The sequence below is a fragment of the Staurois parvus genome, unplaced genomic scaffold, assembly GCF_062004578.1.
Source record: "Staurois parvus isolate SC_StPar_1 unplaced genomic scaffold, SC_StPar_1.0 ptg000255l, whole genome shotgun sequence".
Taxonomy (NCBI): domain Eukaryota; kingdom Metazoa; phylum Chordata; class Amphibia; order Anura; family Ranidae; genus Staurois; species Staurois parvus.
Window position 1 is genome coordinate 1,212,549 of NW_028318051.1, and position 24,570 is coordinate 1,237,118.

Genomic DNA, 24,570 nt, shown 5'->3' on the forward strand with positions numbered 1-24,570 from the left:
GGGCCCTGCTCAATAATAATAATATTATTGTTGTTATCTAAGAATTATTATTATTATTATTAGTAGTAGTAGTAGTAGTAGTAGTAATATTATTAATATATTATTATTATTATTACTGATAATAGAAACAATAATAAGAAAAAATAATAATAGTAATATTTTTAATATTTTATTATGATTATTATTATATAAGTATTACTATTAGTATAATAATAATAATAGCAGTAATAATAATCATATTAATAATTTAAATAACAATAATTATTTAGTAATCAATGAAAACCAATAAAAATAAATAAATAAATTATAATTATTTATAATGCATTTACTGATCCATAATACATTTTTTGATTGTGTTTGCATTGGTTAATAAATGAAATAATATTATTAAAATAATAAGAAGAATAATAATACTTCTTCTTCTTATTATTATTAATAATAATAATAATAATAATAATAATAATATTATTGTTGTTGTTATCTAAGAATTATTATTATTAGTAGTAGTAGTAATATTAGTAATATAATACTGTTATTATTATTACTGATGATAATAACAATAATAAGAAAAAATAATAATAGTAATATTTTTAATATTTTATTATTTTTATTATTATTATATAAGTATTATTATTAGTATAAAAAATAATAATAATTATAGAAGTTAATTAATAATAATAATAATAATAATAATAATAATAATAACATATTATTATTATTATTATTTTTATTGCTATATTATTATTAGTGTAGTGAGTATTTATTCTAGGACATCCAGATTATATGACTGATATAGTAATAATGTGTGAAGGGTAGTCGATTTTTGTTGGACTCTGGAAGATCCCAATATTTGCATACTAGTTATAAAAGTTGGACCCGCCCCTAACAGATTTTTTTATATATTATCTGAAAATATTATGTTATTTTTTTACATAATAATATATACAAACAATATTGTATATTATTATTATCCTAGTGTTAATAATAGTGGCAAAGATGGTAAGCGCATCGTAGCCCCCAAACCTCCCAGTGTCATCAAAGCTGAAATTATTTTATTTGGGGTTTTCAAGGCTACATATGTAGGATATCAGCAGCACGGTGGCTTAGTGGTTAGCACGTCTACCTTGCAGTAAATGTATCATGGGTTTGATTCCTGACCACGGCGCCTCCCGTATGGAGTTTGCATGTTCTCCCTGTGCCTGCATAGGTTTCCTCCGGGTGCTCCAGTTTCCTCCCACACTCCAAAGACATGCTGGTAGGTGAATTGGCTCCTGTCTAAATTGTCCCTAGTATGTGTATGTATGAATGTGAGTTAGGGACCTTAGATTGTACTCCCCTTGAGGGTTAGGGACTGATGTGAATGTACAATATATATGTAAAGTGCTGCGTAAATTGATGGCGCTATATAAGTACCTGAAATAAATAAATATTATTATATTATAGGTAAATATCCCCCCCCCCCATAGCAGTGACCCCCCCTATGTAGAGTGCGTGTGCTGTGTCTCCATGTGTGTGATGTAAATAAGCTGTGTCCACGTGACGTATTCTCTGGGCGAAGCTCCTAGCCCTCTGCCCCACTTCTCTGTGACAATGGGATCCGCCTGGAGCGGCACAGCTGACGTTCCTGCGATGTGTGGCATACAAATGTGCACGGGGCCCGGCACAGAAGCCTGATTGGCGGATGGCGCGGCGTGCCCCGGGCGCAGCGTGCCAGGACGAATTGCGTACACTGGGATCCTACGTGATGGAGCGTGCTTTGTTTTTGTGGCTCGGTCCCCGGGAACAGGCTGTACGCGGTGGCGGCTCGTTAGTCGGTCGTTGGGAAGGATCAGGCTCCGGTGACAAATATTTCGGGAACTGGAACTAGGACAGATTGTAAGGAAAGGGAAAAAACAAAAACTGAAAGTGCAGTGCGGCCTGCAGGATGGGGAGCGGGCGTTACCAAAAATAGATATTTCAACAGACGATGTATAAATAGACGGGAGCAGGAGCAGGGAAGGAGGAGGGGATCTGATTGGCTAAGACCTGCAATAGTCATGGATCAGCATCATTTGTTGCTAGACAAGCGCTGGGCGACGGTGACAGTGTGCTATAACAAGTCGTTGTTGTTGAGCAAAATAAATGATCGTTCGGTCACATTGTTTGTAATCCCCCAGCATGGCCTGCAGGGTTCATGTGAAAGCCAAACTCCAGGCGGCTCCTCTCCTCGACTGAAATGGCTTCCTCTGATTTCACCGCACACAGTGAGCTTCTCACCATGTGCATCAGAAAACGCAGCAAGTCAAATAGAGCTCCGTCTCATTTCCTGGCTGGCGGACGTCCAGCATCATCTAGCGCTTTCCCCCCCAGTCTGAATGTCCCTGCCCCACCCCTTTCAGTCATTGGATTTCAGTTCCTGCCCACATCTTCAGGCTGACCTCCGACCATCATGACAGTTTGGTCTTTGCAGAACTAAGACTGCTTCTTACAACCGGGGTGAGGGATCTTGAGAGAGGCACAGTGCTGTGATCTTTTCAGGAAGCTGTGTACAACAGCCCCTCCTGCCAGCCATGATCTGCCTGCATTGCATAGGGAAGAACAGAGACCCAGTTGTGATGTCACAGGGTCTATATTAAGGTAGTATCGGTATTCATTTACCGGTTTCATTAGCACAGGAGAAAGAAGGACTTGAGGAAGGTGAAATATAAGCTGTTCAAACTTCAAGCGGTATTAAACGAAGAATGTAATGGATTGCAGATAACCAATCATTAGATGTGGCGGCTGCATTTGTTTTCTTTTCTAGGCTTTTCCATCCCTCTGTTTTCACCAGGTGATCTGGCCAATAACACACCTCCTGCATGAGAGTGAGCCCACTCTGGATGAAGGAGCACAGGAAGCACCTTTGGACAGCAACAGTCTAAAGGAGGGGAGTGTTAGATGTACTAGCAGATTTACATACATTAACAAACTCCAGCTAACACTTTATAGCAGTTACAGCAACATATTTTTTTTCTTTTGGGATAGAGATTTTATATAAAGGTAACCATTGTAAGCCCCACTGTCAGTGGTAAATGGCTTGTTTCAACTGTCTAACTGCTACATCTGCAGGACAGCTTGTTCTGTGGAAAAACAATAGAATTACTGGCAGAATCACCAGGTGAAAATACAAAAAAAGAAACAAAAGACAATTGACGCAGCCTTCACATCTAGGATCTAGGATCACTCTGGATGAAGGGGCAACATAGACAGCTTTGGACAGCAGCATTGTCAGTGTATTGAGGGGGAGGGGAGTGTTAGATGTTCTAGCAGATTTAGATACACTAACAAGTTGAAGCCAAACTCCAGCTCACACTTTATAAACAGTTACAGCAATAGGTTTTACATAAATACATTTTCATTGCAAGCACTCGTGCCAATGGTTAATGGTTTTCCTCATCCCTCTAACTGCTACATCTGCTGGGCAGCTTGTTCTGTTGGAAAACAACAGACTTACTAGCTGGATCATCCAGTGAAAATAAAAGAAAGAAAGCCTAGAAAGGAAAATGAATGCAGCTATCACATCTCAGATTTGGTAAGCTGCAATGTAATACGTTTGCTTTTGGGTTTTATACTGCTTCTTGAACTGGTTCCCACATGGCCATCTTTCTGCAATAGGCTGAGCGGGACCTCTGTCATTGTGGAAGGATATCATATGACGTCCTCCCATTCTAGCCGCGCGATGTTAGCCCCCACGGGGCACACAGCGCGGTGATTGGTGGTGAGCTGTGTACCTCAGACACAGCGCATCACCGACCAGGGTAAAGAGCCAATGACGTTGGCTCTTTACCATGTGATCAGCTGTGTCCAATCACAGCTGATCACATGTAAATAAATGGCAATTATCGGCATTTCCTTTCCTCGGTGCTGCGATGACCGACTTTCCTGTGATAGGGACATTTACACTGATAAACAGAGCACTGATCATCAGTGCCCTGATGATCAGTGCAGCATATCAGTGCCCATCAGTGCAGCATATCGGTGCCCATCAGTGAAGTATATCGGTGCCCATAAGTGCAGCATATCAGTGCAGTGTATCGATGCCCATCAGTGCAGCGTATCGATGCCGCCCATCAGCGCACATCAATACAGCCTTATCAGTTCAGTTTCATCACTGTACATCTGTGCAGCCTTATCAGTGCCCATCAGTGCAGCCTCATCAGTGCGGCCTCATTAGTACTCATCAGTGCAACTTCATTAGTACTCATCAGTGTCTCTTCATCAGTGCCCATTAGTGAAGCTTATCAGTGCCACCTCAGTGGCCATCAGTGCCACCTCATCAGTGCTGTTTCATCACTGTCCATCTGTGCAGTCTTATCAGTGCCCATCAGTGCAGCCTCATCAGTGCGGCCTCATTGGTACTCATCAGTGCAGTCACATCAGTGCGGCTTCATTAGTGCTCATCAGTGCAGCCTCATCAGTGTCTCTTCATCAGTGCCCATTAGTGCAGCTTATCAGTGCGACCTCATCAGTGGCCATCAGTGCCACCTCATCAGTGCAGTTTCATCAGTGTCCATCTGTGCAGCCTTATCAGTGCCCATCAGTGCAGCCTCATCAGTGCGGCCTCATTAGTACTCATCAGTGCAGCCTCATCAGTGTCTCTTCATCAGTGCCCATTAGTGCAGCTTATCAGTGCCACCTCATCAGTGGCCATCAGTGCCACCTCATCAGTGCAGTTTCATCAGTGTCCATCTGTGCAGCCTTATCAGTGCCCATCAGTGCAGCCTCATCAGTGCGGCCTCATTAGTACTCATCAGTGCAGCCTCATCAGTGTCTCTTCATCAGTGCCCATTAGTGCAGCTTATCAGTGCCACCTCATCAGTGGCCATCAGTGCCACCTCATCAGTGCAGTTTCATCAGTGTCCATCTGTGCAGCCTTATCAGTGCCCATCAGTGCAGCCTTATCAGTGCGGCCTCATTAGTACTCATCAGTACAGCCACATCAGTGCGGCCTCATTAGTACTCATCAGTGCAGCCTCATCAGTGCAGCCTCATTAGTACTCATCAGTGCAGCCACATCAGTGCGGCTTCATTAGTACTCGTCAGTGCAGCCACATCAGTGCGGCTTCATTAGTACTCATCAGTGCAGCCACATCAGTGCGGCTTCATTAGTACTCATCAGTGCAGGCACATCAGTGCGGCTTCATTAGTACTCATCAGTGTAGCCTCATCAGTGTCTCTCAGTGCAGCCTATCAATGCCCATCATTGCAGCCTCATCAACGCACATCAGTAAAGGAGAAAAATTAGTTGCAACATTTTATGACAGAAACGAAGAAAATTTTTTTTTTTTATTTCTTTTAAATTTCAGTCTTTTTTAGTTTGTTTAGCAAAAAAAACCAAAACCCCGTGGTGATTAAATACCACTAAAAGAAAGCTCTATCTGTCTCAAACAAATGCTAAAAATCTAGTTTGGGTAAAGTGTTGCATGACCGCACAATTGTCATCAAAGTGCAACAGCTGAAAGCTGAAAATTGACCTGGGCAGGAAGGGGGTGCAAGTCCCTGGTACTGAAGTGGTTAAATATATATTTCTACAGTGTATATATAAAACATATATGTGTTAAGCGTTCACAGTAAAATATTGAGGCCATTGCATAATAAAATCTGTTGCTCATAGACTCTGGCAGCTCTCAGTCCCTTCTCATTGTGTCTGCAAATACTATTCTATTGTGTCTTATGCAGGCCATAGACGGGGAGAAAAGCAGATGGTTTTTTAACAAAAACACGAAAAATCGGTCGTTCAATAGGCCGACATTACCACCAACAGTAAAAAAATCAGCCGATTATCGTCCAGTCTACGGCCGGCATTTAATTACTTCTGTCCCTGCAGAGAGCTCCGCTATTATATTTGACATTAAAAAGTCTTGCGGTTGCAACAATGTATCCATTTTGGATACCGATGGTTTTTTTGGATACAAATAGATACATTGTTGCAACCGCAAGACTTTTTAATGTCAAATATAATAGCGGACTGGAATTCTTCTTCTTTCTCTTCTTCTTCCTCTCCTTCTTCTTCTTTCTCTTTTTCTTCTTCTTCTTTCTTTTCTTCTTCTTTCTCTTCTTCTTCCTCTTCTTCTTCTTTTTCTTTTTTTTCTTCTTCTTTCTCTTCTTCTTTCTCTTCTTCTGCTTCTTCTTCTTTCTCTTTTTCTTCTCCTTTCTCTTCTTCTTCTTTCTCTTTTTTTTCTCCTTTCTCTTCTTCTTCCTCTTTCTCTTCTTCTGCTTCTTCTTCTTTCTCTTCTTCTCTCGCTTTCTCTTCTCCTTCTTTCTCTTCTTCTTTCTCTTCTTCTTCTTTCTCTTCTTCTGCCTCTTCCTCTTCTTTCTCTTCTTCTTCTTTCTCTTCTTCTTCCTCTTCTTCTTCTTTCTTTTCTTCTTGTTTCTCTTCTTCCTCTTCCTCTTCTTTTCTTTTTCTTCTTCTTTTTCTTGCAGGTCACGGCTCATGCGCAGATTTTTATTGGCTGATTTTTTTCCAACTTTACCGATGAAAAAAATCTGACAAAATACAGAAAAACGGCCAACCAATTAACGGCCAATTTTCGACCCATCTGTGGCCTGCATTAAGCTGTGTTCCTATGATCCCCCCCCAGGCAGGCTGCCCGCAATCTGCCAACCTGGGGCTATCCTGATATTTATCTGAATTAAATGTACTATTACTAGGTGATAATATTATAGTATTGCATTGATATTGTTCACTTATCTCTTAGGGCTCATGTACACTGCAGCTGATAAACTCACGTTTAGTAGGTGTTCAGCGTTTTTTTCTGCAGTCCCTGAACTCTCCCTAATGTTTTCCTATGTGTTCATGTACACATCGTCCTTTACAGGCAGTAGAGTTTACAGTAGTTTTTTTGAATGCACCAAACTTGTGTTCAAGAGTAAATTTTACCGGCATTTCAAATGCCAATCGTTTGTAAACACAGTTAACCGCATTTATAAGCGTTTGCATTTAGAAGCGTTTTTTAACTTTTCCATATCCAGATGCTGTCTAGAGCCTTTTTTTCATCATCAGAAATGCAGGCAAAGCGTTTTCCATGTATTCAAATGGACCCGGTACACCGGCGTAGTCAGTTCCAGGTTTGGCGTGAAGGAAACAATGGTAGAACGTGCCGCATTATGCTCATGATGGGATCCATAGTGAATACAACCAGAAAAGACAGGTCATCTCCACACATACTGCTCTCTCTGCTTCTACTCTCTCTATTTCTCTCAAAATGTCTGAAATAGTTAATTTGTTACTATTTATTGGGCATTTTGGAAGATCTCCTGAGGTTATATTTTAAAAATGCTTCTAAACACACATAAACGTGGTATGCAAACGCAGCTAAACTGACATTTTTTAACCTACGTTTTCCAGCAGTCAGTTTCCATTGTTCAGAAGAGTTTTCCAAATGCCCCGTGTACATGGGCCCTAAAATGAATTCTTTAGAGACTGTAAAGTGTTACCAGAATATTAGTGGATACGTGATTGTATATATATATATATATATATATATATATATCTTTTGCTGTCAAACGCTTGGGTGCTGATTGGGTAAATAGCCACCAACAAGGAAGGTGGTATTGTGACCAACCTCTTCTCCCAAAATCTGGTCAGTAGCAAGCTGAGAGGGTATTTGCATAATAATCCCAGGTTTTAGAGCCCTGGTGCCCAACCTGCGGCCCGAGGTCCACATACAGCCCTTTGGTATATGATGTGTGGCCCTCTGGCCTCAGCAGCGTTGATTAGAGTAATATCATTGATCTGTCTCAGCCTCATGTAACATGTTCCCAGTTTTGTATTGTCTTGTGCAGAATGTAACAATGTTCCCAGTTTTGTATTGTCTTCTGCAGAATGTAACAATGTTCCCAGTTTTGTATTGTCTTCTGCAGAATGTAACAATGTTAACAGGTTTGTATTGTCTTGTGCAGAATGTAACAATGTTCCCAGTTTTGTATTGTCTTCTGCAGAATGTAACAATGTTCCCAGTTTTGTATTGTCTTCTGCAGAATGTAACAATGTTAACAGGTTTGTATTGTCTTCTGCAGAATGTAACAATGTTAACAGGTTTGTATTGTCTTCTGCAGAATGTAACAATGTTAACAGGTTTGTATTGTCTTCTGCAGAATGTAACAATGTTAACAGGTTTGTATTGTCTTCTGCAGAATGTAACAATGTTCCCAGTTTGTATTGTCTTCTGCAGAATGTAACAATGTTCCCAGTTTGTATTGTCTTCTGCAGAATGTAACAATGTTAACAGGTTTGTATTGTCTTCTGCAGAATGTAACAATGTTCCCAGTTTTGTATCGTCTTCTGCAGAATGTAACAATGTTACCAGTTTTGTATTGTCTTCTTCAGAATGTAACAATGTTACCAGTTTTGTATTGTCATTCTGTAGCCATAAATGTATCCTGTCCACACTCTCTGACCCTCATTTCCTCTATGAGGTCTGCAGTCTCTGACAGTCCTCTAAAGCGTTTTATATATTTTGAACATAATGTGTGGCCCTTTGGTGATGTCAGGGGCTGCATTTAAGGCCCCCTCTAGCTCATAAGTTGACAATCACTGTAAGTGCCATCTTGGGCCCCTGGGTAAAGTAATGCACTTTGGCCCCTGCCAGGGAGATGGCTACGGCAAACAGTGGGTGTGGGTACATTTTGGCATGGCTTTTTAGTCTGATTAGAAATTTTAGTCTGATTCTATACAAATATTTAAAACATTTTTTTTTACTTTTTTTTCCACTATGCAGTTTGGGGGTCTTTGGTGAGATATCAGGGGGTTAAACAGATCACTGATATCTCACCTTTGAGACAGAGAAAGAAATTGAGGACGCAGATATTTCAATTCCTTTCTCTGCAGCCTCAGCTGCACTACAGATGAAGGAACAGGGGACTGAGGCTCCTGTTAATTCATAAACTGAAGCATAGTAAACTGTATTTGCTTCAGTTTTGAATGAACCGAGCCAGTGATTGGTACCGATCACTGACTGTGTTCATTTAGAAAATGAAGGGGCCAGTAAATTACATATTTACTGGCCCCTTCCCTACTTTCCATCCTAAAGATCCGCTATGTGCTACACAGGGCTGCTATTAGAAATCATGGGGCCCCATACAGCCTGACAGGGCCCCCTTCCCCCCCAAAAAAAACACAGTTTACTGTGCTTCAGTTATGCTCACTACACCCCTCCTCGGGGGTGCATTGAAGTGTGAATAGAACGCACTGCCTACCAGCTACCCCCCCCCCCCACCAAGAGTGCCTGCCACCAACCCACACCATAGCAACCCCCCCCCCCGTAGAGAACAGCCTTCCACTAACACCCGTAAGACGCCCCCCCCCCCGTCAGCCGAGAGAACCTTCCACTAACACCCCACCCAGGCTGAGAGAACCACCCCCATACACCCGCCACCACCCCCCTAGCAAGAGAAAGATACTCACCTTTGCAGCTCTGGACATCCCCGGGACTGAGAGTCGGGTTCTACATACACTGTCCCGCAGCCTCTCTCAGATCCCACCTGGTCCCCATGCTGCATATGTTCCTTCTTCTGGGGAGCGGCACTGCGCCCCCTGAAAAATGCCACCCTATGCAACTGCCTTGTTTGCCTTGTGGTAAATGCGCTCCTGGTGGAGGGGTGCAATAGCGATTGGACAAGGTTCTCTAATGTATCTGATCACTAGTCTTCTCGACGAACAGTTGGGGTTTATGCCATCTAGTATCGAAAGAAATCTTAAAGTGAAACCATAGTGGTACAATTTATTTTACATTTTGTTTTATATCTGGGTTTTTTTTTAAATATTTGCCTTTAAAATATAGATTGGAAGACTGTGAGCAAGAAAGTAGTAGACAGGGCTTGCTTTTCCTGTTTGAGACTGGTAACCTCATGTGTGACAATTTGTTGAGTTCTGTCTGTAAACAATTGGCTTCTTCTATTAGCATAGCTGAAAAGATACAATGCTAATGGTGTGAAAAATAAGCTATAGCTCCAACTGCTGGCTAAATAGAAAACATATTAATATGTAATATTTAATATTTGCCAGCCCTTAATTAAGGACAAACAAGTGTTTTTTTTTGTAACTTGACCTTAAAGGAATAACATTTGTAAAAAAAAAAACTATATGTTTAAGGAATGCTGGTCTTCTTAAAAGAGAACCTGTCGTTTTCCCTTCTCAGGGCAAAATTACAGTCTCTTACTAGCTTCTGGGTGTGGTGGAGTGAAGACCTCCTCAGGGTGCAGTGCAAACCTGAAAACTGTCACCTAACAAGGAGGCCATCATCAAATCTACTTACACGGTAGCCCATCCCCCAACTCATTTATACTCATCTCCGTTGCGTTCCACCACTGCTCTTTTGCTCAAACCTTGTGTAGGATCTGCGTCGGATGGTGTTAAAGCTTACCTGTAATACCATCCAACGCAGATGCTACACAGGGTTTGAGCAAAGGAGCAGTGGTGGAACGCAACAGAGATGAGTATAAATGAGTTGGGGGATGAGCTGCAAAGTCACTTTTCCCCTAATGGAGTCTCTGATCTTATCAACATTAACCTAGTTTGAGAATCTTTTCATTGGGTCTCAATTTTCAGGGGATGGGTGGGGTGCTGCAATTGACTAGTTTTTTTCTTCTATTTTTTGCGTAAGTCCAAAAAAAAAAAAGAAGAAAACACTATGATGTCTCTAACACATTGCATTGCAACGTGTTTTGGTTTTTCGATGCATGTGATCCAGTTTCTGTGTAGAGTGTGTAATCCCATCTGTCCATCCATCCATGATAATGCATCCAGTGTGCGTGTAAGTGCACTTACAGTGACTCCTAGAAAAGGCCCTCGGCAATAAAATACGGTTCATACTTGCTCAGATTGTCACTGTGAAGATCTAAGGCCGCCAAAGACCCTCCAGCATCTAACACACATCTTGGTTTGTCAGATACCTGATTACCTTCTGGTGGTTGCTCCCACTGGCTGCTATGTCATTACTGTACCCTGTAGTGACATAGGAACTGGTAGATGAAACCATAGCATCCGACACATCCAGAAACATTAGATCCCAAGGTGTGACCCTACACAAGGCTCCACCATGCCTTTGATGTTGGACCTCCATGGATCTAAGGCTGTCAAAGACCCTCCAGCATCTAACACACGTCTTGGTATGTCAGATACCTGATTACCTTTGGTGGTTGCTCCCACTGGCTGCTATGTCATTACTGTGCCCTGTAGTGAGATAGGAACTGGAAGATGAAATCATAGCATCCGACACATCCAGAAATGTTGGATCCCAAGATGTGACCCTACACAAGCCTCCACCATGCCTCTGATGTTGGACCTCCATGGATCTAAGGCTGCCAAAGACCCTCCAGCATCTAGCACATGTCTTGGTGTGTCAGATACCTGATTACCTTCTGGTGGTTGCTCCCACTGGCTGCTATGTCATTACTGTGCCCTGTAGTGACATAGGAACTGGTAGATGAAAGCATAGCATCCGACACATCCAGAAACATTGGATCCCAAGATGTGACCCTACACAAGGCTCCACCATGTCTCTGATGTTGCACCTCCATGGCTTGCTCCAGCTGTCTGTGCAAAAGTGTTTAGTAAGGTGTAGTTGCACTCCGAATTCCAGTTCCAGTGAAATTTATTAGTATAAAACCAACTGCAAAAAATTCCTTCTAAGCCATACCAGCCACTGCGGCCCCTCACCCAATGAAAAAACACCTAAAACACGTAAAGAAAAATCCCAAATAATACTTACCTTGCACCCCAGATAGAGGTGCCATCACTGGCCTTTTTTGCTGGGTCCTGGGGAAGCTGTGGCCCTCAGTTCTCCAAGATCCCTCAAGAAGGGTCATCAAGAATGAGGATCCTAAATCTTGCAAATATTTGCTCTTGCACAATGATGGTGCAAGTTCTTGTGAGCTTTATGAACTTGAGTTTTGTCAGGATCCCATGGTGAGGTCTGTCGCCTACAACAAACAGTAAAAAGCTGGAGTGCAAGGCATCGTGCCAAAAGAATGCAGAATACCAAAAAAAGGACTCAGTATTTTTATTAGAGGCTCAGAGGCTATGGGCAGCATGATGGCTAAATTGTCAGCATGATAGCCTTGTTGCAATAGAGTCCTAGCTAAGCTTCTCACCAAGGAATGATTAGAGTTTGTATGTATTTTTTCCAGGACCTTTGGACTCATAATGTAGACATGGACTTGGAAATTGATAGTGTCTTTAAGGACAAGAACTGATTGTCTTAAAGTTAAACTCCAGTATTACTTTGTCCCATCTTCTTAGGGTTTGTGGAACGCTAACTTCTCCCATGGCCGTCCAACACAGTTAGCAAGGAGACTGCTAAATTGATAGGTGGCACTTTTCAGCTCCAAGTACTTTCCCGAGACAAGCACCAGCAGCAGGAAAGCGGGAGAGGAGCATGTCAGCTACCCTTCCCTCTTGATTTCTCTTGCCAGCCCTTGTTTTTGGAAAGTGCTTGGAGCCAAAGACAAGATTTGGCTGTCAAGGCAGCCGTCTCCTTGCTAGCTGCGTTGTCGGAAGTTTGTGGGAGGAGGGTGGACTGTTCTGTCCAATAATGTAGGTAGCCTTCCACAGAAGATGAGATAAAGTCCTACATGTACTACATGACATTATGCCACTAGATGAACGATGTCCAGAAAAAAAGATATATTGGGGGTAGGAGATATGGGAACGATAGAGTTAACCTTTAAACCTTAGTAAAGATAAAACTATAATGGTATGAATGCATAACAGAATAAATCATAAAATGTGCCATAGCTGAACATATTTTTCTCCTCCATCACTGTCTTGACGCATCCAGCCATCTGCACGTGACTATCGACCATAAAACCTACTCAGACCGTATCGATCCCAATTATGTAACCATATCTCCCACAACTGCCAGGGAAAGTTCGCTAGTAATGACGTGAAAATTAAGATACATCTTCTTTTTCGTTCTGGGGGTAAAATTTCCAAACAATGATAAGATGAAATCACCGATCGATGCATGACTTCAGCTGCCTAGTTCTTCAGCTTCAGATCGTAAAGTCATTTACCAGAAAAAATGACTGTTGACTAATGCATTAGATACATTTAACGTAAACATTATACGGCCTCTGTGCATTGGTCTGGTAATATTCATTACATTATGATGCAGATACACTTACACTACTGATTGCTGCTTTTGGCCCAGAGAGCCATCAGGCTTATGTTGCCAATAGTAGAATAGCATTATGTGCGCGTCTACAACTGCTGTGTGGCTCTGAACGCAGCTAAACCTGGCCAAAAAGGAGGCCGAAACAGGAAAGCTTGGTGTGGATATCCTGATGCTAGGATGTAGGAAATTCCCTCTTAGGTAAATTTAGTTTTTGGCTTGCTCTGTAATCAGAGAAGCAGTGATCGGTTGCCAGTGCAACCCAGGGCAAAGATGCCAAACTGTGCCCCCTACTTCCCATTCATGATGTGTGAAGGGACCCACTTAGAGGATACTAACCTGTACCTTTCCTGGCTCCCTCCTCACTGTTCCCAGTGTTGGGCTGACAAGAGTAGTGATGCTGCTGTCACTACTCCTGTCAGCCTTGTAACAGAAGGAGCTCAGCACAGGGTGCCCCAATCCCTTCAATAAACCATTGCATCCATGGCAGCCCCCCCCCCCCTTATGCCCACACCTTGTCCCGCCCCTGTTGGTTGCTTTTGGCTGCTTATGGTTTCACAGGCTGGGAGTATGTTTGTTTTTCCTTACCTCTGTGAGAATCTTTCAAAACTTAGGTTGGGAAATTCAAATGACTACCACCCTGAATATTTACTATGCCCTGGCCAATCCCTGGGTAGGTGTGCCCAGAAGGTGGTCTGGGAGGTGGTAAATAGCCTGATTCCTTGAGAAGATTGTCTTTTTCCCTGCCAGGGATGGACCTGTGAGCTTCAGGGGCCTGACTGCCTCTGAAGCACCTCCAGACTAAATGCTGAACTTCTCTATCAAGGGATCGAGCATAAGGAGCTGGCTGATTTAGGACTTCTGAGTAAAGATACTGACTAACTCCCCTGTAGAGATATATCTCATGATCCAAAGCTATGAGATTCTAACTAATCTGGGGCTATCTCACGGCCCCCAGCTATGAGACTTTACCTTTTCTGAAGTACCTCATGGTCCCCAGCTGTGAGAACCAGACCGTGTTACTTTTACAAGTGTCCTCTGCCAACTGATCTTTAAGCATTTTGGAGTATCCAGTTCTGCAAGCAATAAATCTTCCCCTTTAACATAAACTGTGCACTTTCCCCCCAACCCACTTGATTAGATTTCCCAGTGTTAGCCCTGTTTGCGGCTGCTAGTCAAGCTATGGCTTCTTTTGTTATTTTTCTGGTTCTGTTCAGCCGTTTTCTGATCCAGACACCACTTCCAGTTAGCATAGCCAGGTAAGAGACCTCATTTTTCTCTAATGCAGTAGTACAATGGAGCTTGATCAATGTATAGTGTCCCCTTTTGGCAGGTTGTTAAGCCAGTTCTAGCTGCGGAGGCTTCAAAACCCACCGCTCTACATCTATACCCTTTTGCTTAAGGGCCACATCAGGAAACACATATTCATTTGCTTATTGGGGGTCCCTTGGATTCCAGTGGTTATAGGCCAAGTTTGTTGGGAGTTATGCTGAACACTCAAGCTCCAAAATTGCCAGGGTAGTAGGCCACAAGGCATGTGATCTCACCTAGGAACCCATCTCACCATTGCCAAGTTGGCTGACCACCTTGTGTGTCCTACTTGTCCATGTGACATGTGTTACATGTTCCTAGACTTAACCTTCACTCCATAGGGATAAAGAAACTCAGTCAATATCTTCTTAAACTTCCGGATTTATCCTGCACTCCATAGTAGTAAAGAAACTCAAGCAACATCTTATTTACTGCATTGAGACATTTATAACACAGTCCATAGACAAACATTATTTCATATTGCATGGCTGGCCAAATTCAGATGTTTTGCCCATCAACGGGGTTTACATTTGTTAGTATCTTCCAACTTTCCTGGTGGGACCCATTCAGGAAAGAAAAGATGGCATTCCTTCAAAGGGGAAAGTAGACTCAATTGAGGCTCTAACTCTCCCATTAGGCCTCAGATCAGACCTCCTCTCTAAAACTATGCACGACTCTCCCTACTCTATTCTACAACCCTGATTCCACCCCAGCTACATACCCAAGACTTCCTACCTAGGCGGAGACATTGCCATAAGAAAATGACTGCATCCTATTCAGCTGATTGGACAGTAATAGACCATTAAGAAGACCATCAATCTGCCATGGCTGCTGTCCCCTCCTGTCAGCAACCCTCCAGTGTTAGACAGACAGCACTGATCGGCTCACAGTGCCACCCCTCACTCTGGTAGTCTGAGTGCTGCTGTGCAGAGCATTACAGGGAGCTAATATCCCCAACCCCGCCCTGCCCCTGCCTCTCCTCACTGGCTGTGATTGACAGCAGCAGGAGCCAATTGCTCCCTTTGCTGTCTCTGAGCCAGTGAGGAGGGAGAGACCTGAGAGAGCCAGTGCTCTCATGCACATCGTTGAATCAAGATCGGGCTCAGGTAAGGATATAAGGGGGGGCTGGGGGGAGAGCAGACCACAGAAGGTTTTTTCCTTGATGCATAGAATGCATTAAGGTAAAAAAACTAGCTTTACAACCACTTTAATAAAGGGTTTTACAACATATTGGTTACTTAAAGAGTCCCTGTCACCATTTAAAAAAAAAACTGGGTATAGGATTATAACTTTTTTTTTTTTTTATGGTTAAACTGGATGGGCTTTTTGTCTTTTTTTCAGCCAGACTAACTATATAACTACTGTATATAAAGGTGAACTTCGTTATTCATATTAGTTACATATATTTTTTTTTTCATGAATATGTAACAGGATAAAATTACAGAATATTATTAGCAGCTTCAGCTGATAACACTTTCAGCTTTAAATTTTTTCGGTGGGGATAAAAAAAGCAAGATGTCTCCATGCGGTATTTTGTTATAAATCTTTGCACAAATTTAATTTGTTCTTTTTATTTATTTCTTACTAGACCTTTCAAGACTTATCACATCTTGCACAGGCTGGGCATTTACTAAAACTGACTGAAAAGTTTCTATCGTAATTTTTATTTAAAAAAAAAAAAAAAAAAAATGTCAATAAAAACTCAAACTTTGACTGCCAAGACACGTCCTTTGAAGATAAAACTTAGTATTCAACTTTTTATATACGCGCACGCATGCGGCGGTTTGAAATCTACCATGTAGCTGCCCGACTAGATATATTTCGAAATTCTATCTGAGGTTTTATACATAATTTAGCATATTCTGTAAGGCCTGCAGCTCCGGCACTGCAAATCCCCTTAACGCTCTAGAAAGGGAAATGTCTGAACTTCAAATGATCCACCATCCTTGACATTAAAGTGGTGGACGAATTGTGAATGTGGCTTTCTGCTTGAAACATCTATTTTCACTGAATTTTTATCCATCGGGCGAGAAGGAAAAAAAATGCAGCTACATCAGGAGCCGTCTAATGGAATACAAGTAAAGCAGTAGAAGAAAATCGAAAAGATTAAAAGGCTGTAGCCCTTTAAATGTTATTTTTAGCTCCATATGTGTGAAGAAATCAGATTCATGTAAACAGTTTTATCGATGTATGTCAATGTCTTAAAGGGAATTATAATTTTTTTTTCAATATTTTTTTAGGCATATGTCTAAAAGAGACGGGATGTGTGTCAGAAGATTTCTTTGTAAATTAAAATATATTAATATAAAAAAAGAGCTTTGGTTGCAATACTTACCTTCTCTCCCATGCTGTCCCCCACAGACTCAGCATTCTGTCATTTAGGCTCCAATCCTGTTCTGGGACTGAATGACACCCAGCGTCACCCATCCCACTTATTGTGAGTCTAGGCTGTCAGGGACACACCCCTTGGGGGCAGGTCATCATGTTGGACTGGGATCACACTACTTCTGCATAGAAGATGCCTGAAGGCCGTCCAATGAAAATGGATAAGAGGAAGAACCTGCCATATCATGTGACTGGCAAGACGACTGCTAGACATAATGCTGTGTGTCAATATCTAATAAATCTAATTACCCCCATGACTAAGCCTTTTGGGTGTGACGAAACGCGTAGAGGTGAAGGCTTCGGGCTTAAGCTGCTTTCACTTTCCTTTACACGCAGGCTGTTTTCTGGAGCATGGCTGTTCATCCTCTTCTTTCTCCAGTGAATATCTTAAAGGGAAATATAATTTTTGTTCAATATTTTTTAGATTTTTGTGTAAAAGAGACAGGTTGTGTATTAAAACTCAACTCCAGATTTTTTTTTAATAAATTAAAATATAATCATATAAAAAAAAAGTAAAAAAAGAAAGCTTTTGCTGCAAAACTTCTCTCTCATGCTGTCCTCCAAAGACTCGTCGTTCTGTGATCTAGCGCCAATTTTTTTCTGGGGATGAATGACGGCCAGTGTCATCCAGCCCACTTATTGTGAATCTAGGCTGTCAGGGACACACCCCTTGGGGGTGGGTCATCACGCCGGACTTGGCTCACACTACTGCTGCACAGAAGACCACTTGTCTGTGGGGTGGACAGGTGTCTTAAAGAGCTACTAAGTTAGATTAATGAATGGAGTAGAGGTGGACTTTTTAAAGGCACAGTAACAGGTCTTTGAGAGACAGAATTCTTGCTGTTTCTTAGGTGCTCAAATACTTCTGTTCAGCAGTGCAACACAAATAAATTCTTTAAAAATCATACAATGTGATTTCCTGAATTTGTTTTTAAATTCTGTCTCTCAGAGTGGGAATGCACCTACAATGTGAATTTCAGACCCCTCCATGATTTCTAAGTGGGAGAACTTGCAAAATCACAGGGTGTTCTAATACTTCTGTTCCTCACTGTATATATTGCACATTCATATCAGTCCCTGACCCTCAAGGGACATACAGCCTAAGGTCCCTAACTCACATTCATACATACACGTACTAGGGACAATTTAGACAGGAGACAATTCACCTACCAGCATGTCTTTGGAGTGTGGAAGGAAACCCACGCAGGCACAGGGAGAACATGCAAACTCCAGGCAGGTGGTGCTGTGGTTGGGATTCGAACCAACAACCCTAGTACTGCCAGGTGGAAGTGCTAACCATTTAGCCACTGTGCTGCCCACTCTTGACTGAAAATACCTAGATATGTTGTATCCATAACTAACTGTGCTGGGGTAGCCTGCTTTGCAAACAAACACATTCTTTATAATCAAAATTTATCATCCAAGAAATATTCAGAAGGGCCGGTTTTTAGATCCTTGCTAATCACACTTCATAGAGCTTTTGTGTTTATTTCAAAAAAGTGGAATGGGGAATAGATGACTGAAATCATTTTCACCAGAACAGTTCCTATAGAAACTTGTCCTTTATTCTGAAATACAGTAAATCGAGGTTAATTGCTTCGGCGTTGGACTTCTCCCAATGGCGGATTCTGACTTTGTGATCGTCCCTTTTTTTTTTTTTTTCAACTTAAAGGTAAACTATAGGAAGATAATAAAAAAATCCACCAATGAAAACAGTTATATAATTATATAAAAAAAACATAAAATACACGTAGGCTAAATAGTTGAATTTCACTTGATTTCAGACATTTCTGCATGGCATTGTTTAACCCCTTGGCGCCGGTGCCTACCGGCCCTTTAAGGGTTTCAGAAGCCGAGAGGAGGGGTTTAGGGTCATGTGACCTCCTCTTTCGATCGAGAAAGGTCCCGATCGAAAGAGGAGATCAGGACATTTCCATGAGTACCGGACATGTGTGCTGGGAGCGCGCAGGGCACGCGCTCTCAGCACATATGTTTTCCTTAATTTCACGCAAATGTGCGGCCGCTCAGTGTCAAGGCCCAGATGCCGGGAGGCCGCACATTTGCGTGCGGCCGGCATTACGAGGTTAAGCGGGCAATACATGGGTACATACATACATCAAAAACATCATTCATTCTGTAACCCGATGTGGCCACCAATGATTTCGAAAATCGGTCGTTTTTCACAAATTTTCCAGCATGCCCAATAAACGAAATGGGGAGGAACCACAAAAATCGTCCAGTGCCATTGCCCCACTAACAGAGCGAAAATCGTCCGGTTATTTTTAGGTTCACTTTTCAAACAAAAAATCTTTCGAAAATCGACCCATGTATGGCCGGCCTTAGATTGAAAGAGGAAACGGCAGGGCTAGGGACCAATCAGGGGTCCTGTGTTGACATGTGATAAAAAGGAGCATGCTGACAGGAGGAGAGAACAATGAGTCAGCATCTCCAGCTTCTTCTTCATTAATTACAGGCTGAATTTCCAAACTGCAGTCAGGTTACCAACCACTCTGTGTTCACTAGCGAAGCTGTGTACATTTCAGGACTGGCTGGACAGGAATACAAATTCTTACGCAGATACTGTAAATTATTTGTATTGCAGCATTTTATTTGGGAATGGTTTACACCACGCCCACACATGAATCGCATGGGAATGCACTATGCTTTCCTGTGTGATTTACACCACATGCAAAACACGTTCCATTTGCAATCTGCAGCGGGTGTCAACACAAAGCTAACAACACCCCAACGCGGGTCACAAACACAGTGCATTCACCTGCTCTCGTTCACATAGTACTTTTGTACCATGCGATCCGGTTGCAGAACATTTTAAAAAGAAGTACATGCACTACTTTTTGTGCGGTGCGATTTCAGCTCATTCAAAATGAATGTGCAGAGGTTGCACCGCACAGAACCGCATGTGAATCATGTAGGAATTCATGGGTGTCAAACTGGTGGCCCTCCAGCTGTTGCCAAACTACAAGTCCCATGAGGCATTGCAAGATTGACAATTACAAGCATGACTCCCAAAGGCAGAGGCATGATGGGACTTGTAGTTTTGCAAAAGCTGGAGGGCCACCACTTTGAGACCCTTGCTATAGAGTATGAATTAGAAACAGACAGTCCAGAAGTAAACAGGTACAGCTGGGCTGTTTTATTAGAGGGCCTGGACCACTCTTTCTCCTTGTACAGGGTGACTGGTCTTGTGTCCGCCCTTCCTGTATTTTCTGCAGGCAGCCTTTAGTGGGTGGAGCCTGCTGGGCCCCTCCCACAGCTCTGCTCTCTGCACAGGCTATGTATGATGATGTCACTGCTACTTTTACAAGTCAATATCTGGGTTTGACAAGGCATTTGGTACAAACAAAGTGCATTTATACTCCTTGTGACTATTGCGGAATATATTTAAATGAAAGATTTTGTGTCTGGAGTTCAGCTTTTTCTTCCCACTTTTTCTCAGCTGCCCTCATCTGTTATCAGAACTCTGAAAAATATATGGCACAGCTGGATATGGGGCACAGGCGACACCTCGCTGCTTTTAAACAATTCAGTGTCTGAGCAGCCAATCATCTTCCCAACAGCAGCAGAGTGACTGGTGACCCACAAGCTGAGCTAAAAGTAGAGATGACTTGCTAGGAATAAAACATAACCTCCGTCAGCACCGCCTGCAGAGAGCTGTGAATGGGACCGCATGACGTGTCATCTGCTGCACACACAACCCTTCCAGGTGTTGGGAGTAACAGCTGGATCAGTAGACTGCCATCCGATGTGACTCACCCACACTGATATTTACTATCCTACTTCTATGAATGAACAAAAACTGCTTTTCCTGTAACTCTGCTGCAGGTCCATAAAGTAATTGTATGTGGGGCAGTGATAACAATGGGGGGGCACATGAAGAGACAGGGAAGGGCCACTTGTGAGATTCATGACCAAGTACGGCCCCAGGGGATATATGTTTGTACTCTTTTATTATAACTGTATTATAAAATCTATCTATCTATCTATTCATTTTCTATCTATCTATCTATCTATCTATCTATCTATCATCTATCTATCTATACATTATCTATCAATCTATCTATCTATCTATCTATCTATCTATCTATCTATCTATCTATCTATCCATTATCTATTATCTATCTATATATCTATCTCTCTATATGTTATCTATCTATCTATCTATCTATCTGTCATCTATCTATCTATTCATTATCTATCATCTATCTATCCATTATCTATCTATCTATCTATCTATCCATTATCTATCTATCTATCTATCTATCTATCTATCTATTTATTCATTATCTATCTATCTATCTATCTATCTATCTATCTATCTATTTATTCATTATCTATCTATCTATCTATCTATCTATCTATCTATCTATCTATCCATTATCTATCTATCTATCTATCTATCTATCTATCTATCTATCTATCTATCTCTCTATATGTTATCTATCTATCTATCCATTATCTATCTATCTATCTATCTATCTATCTATCTATCTATCTATCTCTACTACCTTTTATGCTTCTATTGAAAGGCTATGGTTGTATTTAGTCTTTCTCTTTTTTTATATCTATCCCCCCCGCCCTCTCTTTCTTCCTCTACTCTTATGCTTCCATGAAAGACTAAGAGATCATATAGTTTTCTCTCTTTCTTTCTTTCCTTCTTTCTTTCTTTCTTTCTTTCTTTCTTTCTTTCTTTCTTTCTTTCTTTCTTTTTCTTTTCTCTTCTTTATTCTTTTATATCTATCTGATCCCCTGCCCTCTCTTTCTTCCTCTAATATTATGCTTCCATGAAAGAATGTGACATCATATAGTTTTTTTCTCTTTAGCTCTATCTACCTCACTCCTTTTCTCTTTCCATGTGTAATATTATTTATTATGTTTTATTATACTCTTATATTCTTCATCTTTATTTTCTTTCTTTATCTATCTATCTATCTATCTATCTATCTATCTATCTATCTATCTATCTTTATCTACTACCTTCCTCTCTATACATCTAATATTATGCTTCTACGAAAGGCTATGGTTGTAGTTTAATTTAGTCTTTCTTTCTTTCTTTCTTTCTTTCTTTCTTTCTTTCTTTCTTTCTTTCTTTCTTTCTTTCTTTCTTTCTTTCCTTCCTTCCTTCCTTCCTTCCTTCCATCATACATCTATCTGTCTAATATTATGTTTCTATGAATAGACATTGGCTGTATTTATTCCAGAGATTCATGCACAATGCGGTGTGTAGAGGGTGTATTGAGCCGCTACAGCCCAGTATGAGCTCCACATTGTAGTAGTAAAAGGACAAAATGTGCAGCATAGCGAGTGAAGATCTTTCATAATGCCGGGTGAAGTGCCTGAATATTATTCATGCATTCTAACAGTCCTCAGACAGGTCACCAGCTGTGACAGCGGAGGCCGGCGATCCTGCCCTGGGTGATGGAGATTGTCCTTTTATATTCAGGTTTTTGACCCAGTCAATGACAGCAGATTTAATTAAACTCATGGCACAGCTCTGCGGCTCAGTGTGACATATCTGCTCATCTGGAGGTAAGGATGGTAAAAATATCAGAAGTTTTCTTTTCCTTTCATCAAGCTTTGAACCATTTATCACACTGTTTCAGACGCATTGTTCCAGGAAATCTTCTCGTCATATGGAATATGTGAAGGTTTCCAGCTGCTGGGCACAGTATAGCTCTGCATTAGGAGTTTAGTTTTGTTGGGTCAGGATACAAGGGTGAGGTTACCCCAAACATGTCCCTGTTCTTGGAAACAAGTGGAATCTTTGAAGTGATTATTCTATCCAGAGATTTCTGAACTGACATACAGTACGAAAATCCACTCAATTGCTATTTAAATCAACCATATTTCAGTGAGTCCGTCATGTGTGTGATGGGTGTGAATGCTTCCTGAATTATGAGCTGTGTGATTTCTCTTATGTAAATAACATCAGATTGTGCTTTAATACTCACCTTCAATCCATTTTGGAGCCTCTCAGGGTCCTCCTCGTCAAGATGACTCAGTGATGTCACTGCGAAGCCCCAAACATTTGCATGTGATCTATAAGACATTATAGATTTTTCACGTTAAATCTTTTAAATGCATGCTGATGACTTCCTTTCTTCTCTTCTGGTTTTGCATGGTGCCATCAATGGCATTCACTACAAGCATCACTTTTTTGTTTAAAGATTCAGGACTGTGCACCTCAACACAAGACTTGCTCTCCACCACTAGATATTACCAGTCTTCCAGGCTGAATGACGGCCAGTGTTATTCAACCCACTTTTTATGAGTCCAGGCTGTCATGGACTCCCCCTAGGAGTTTGTTGTCACACCAGCCTGGGTTTAGAGTCGCTTCTCGGCCTTTTGGCTAAGATCAAGTGTAGTATCTGTTCTTATCAGTGTCCAGTGGGGGTGCTCCCGACCATTCTAGCTTTGCGGGGATGGTTGTTGTATAGTACCCTCACTGGGTACTATACAACAACAATGGGGGTCCGGAAGGCTAGTACCAGAGGGACAGAAACCAGGGAGCGCCATGATTCGTTCTGGGGCCTTGGGAGTAATTCCTCTGGGAAGACTGGAAAGACCCAGTACCTCCTGATTTGGACGGATCTACCTTGGTCTGGCCAGGGGCTGGGGACGCAAAAAGTCCGCAAACTCAGTGCCCCCTGGGGAAGACGCTCTCAGGGGTGTCACTAGTAACACTTGGGTGTGGGACCCCACGGTGTGAAGATGACACATGGCCACTGTTTTTCACCTCTTTTTGCACAGTGCCCTAAGGACCAGGTCTTTTGGCTAAGTCCAGGGCAATTTTTGCTACGGGCCTCAGGGCCTGGTCTGTGCACAATTCGGCACGGTACCACTTTTTTATTTTTTCTTTACTTTACCTTTACCTTATTTATTATGCACTCCCACGTTTTGTCGCTTTTTACTTTACTTATGTGTGTGTTTTTTCCACAGATGGAGGGTGTGGGTCCTCGGGCCTACCCTGAAGTCTAGGGTGAGGATGTGTGGCCTTTTGGTTCCTTCCTCCCCAGATCCCTAGGGGGCTTTCTCTTCGGGAGAGCCCCCTTCCCTAGTACAGGATGTCCGGCTTCGGCTGGGCATAAGGAACGGTGGTCCACCAGGCCTTTTGGCCAGGAGGACCAAATGGGAACCTTGTCCCTGTCAGGAGCTTCGTGCCCCGGGGGATCAGGGTAACGGTCCAACCCTTCCGGGGGTAGGACAAACACACCCCTAAGTGCACTTTTTCGTGTGGTGTTCGCACTTGCACATTTTTTGTGATCACTTACGGGTTTTTCGTTGTAGTTTGCACGTTTGCGGACTTAAAAAAAAAAAAAAAAGCCTGAGTTTAGAGTAGTGGTCTCCAAACTGCAGCCTGGGAGCAGGCTGGGGCCCTTTGCTTGCCTGCATTTGGCCTTTGAGGCTCTATTAACACCAACAATGGGGTATAATTCCTGCCACTGACCTCACCAATGAAGCACTACTTCTCCAACAATGGGGCACTATCTCTCCCACTGACACCAATGACGGGGCATTATTCCTCCCCCTAATAATAAAGGTGAGGCACTGTTTACTCCCGCTGATGCCAGGACAATTTCTATTCCCACTGGCCATCGTCTGGCCCTCTTAAAATTTGAAGGACAGTAAACTGGCTGAACAATAATCACATGCCATTATGTGATTCAAACTGGATGGTGTAGCTTGGGCAGGGCCAGAGGGGTGGTTGCCCTAGGGCACAAAATCC

The 24,570-nt window shown here is 42.1% G+C and overlaps 1 protein-coding gene, 1 long non-coding RNA gene and 1 pseudogene across 2 annotated transcripts in view; all 3 read left to right on the forward strand.

The window, feature by feature from the left end:
* MMP24 (matrix metallopeptidase 24) overlaps positions 1 to 24,570 on the forward strand; it is a 152,617-nt gene that overhangs the window by 3,728 nt on the left and 124,319 nt on the right. The window lies entirely within an intron of this gene.
* Positions 1,698 to 17,083, forward strand: LOC149459517 (uncharacterized). Its single transcript, XR_016313262.1, has 2 exons — positions 1,698 to 1,875; positions 16,803 to 17,083. It is a non-coding gene; the product is annotated as an uncharacterized LOC149459517 (long non-coding RNA).
* Positions 23,174 to 23,310, forward strand: LOC149459518 (U2 spliceosomal RNA; annotated as a pseudogene).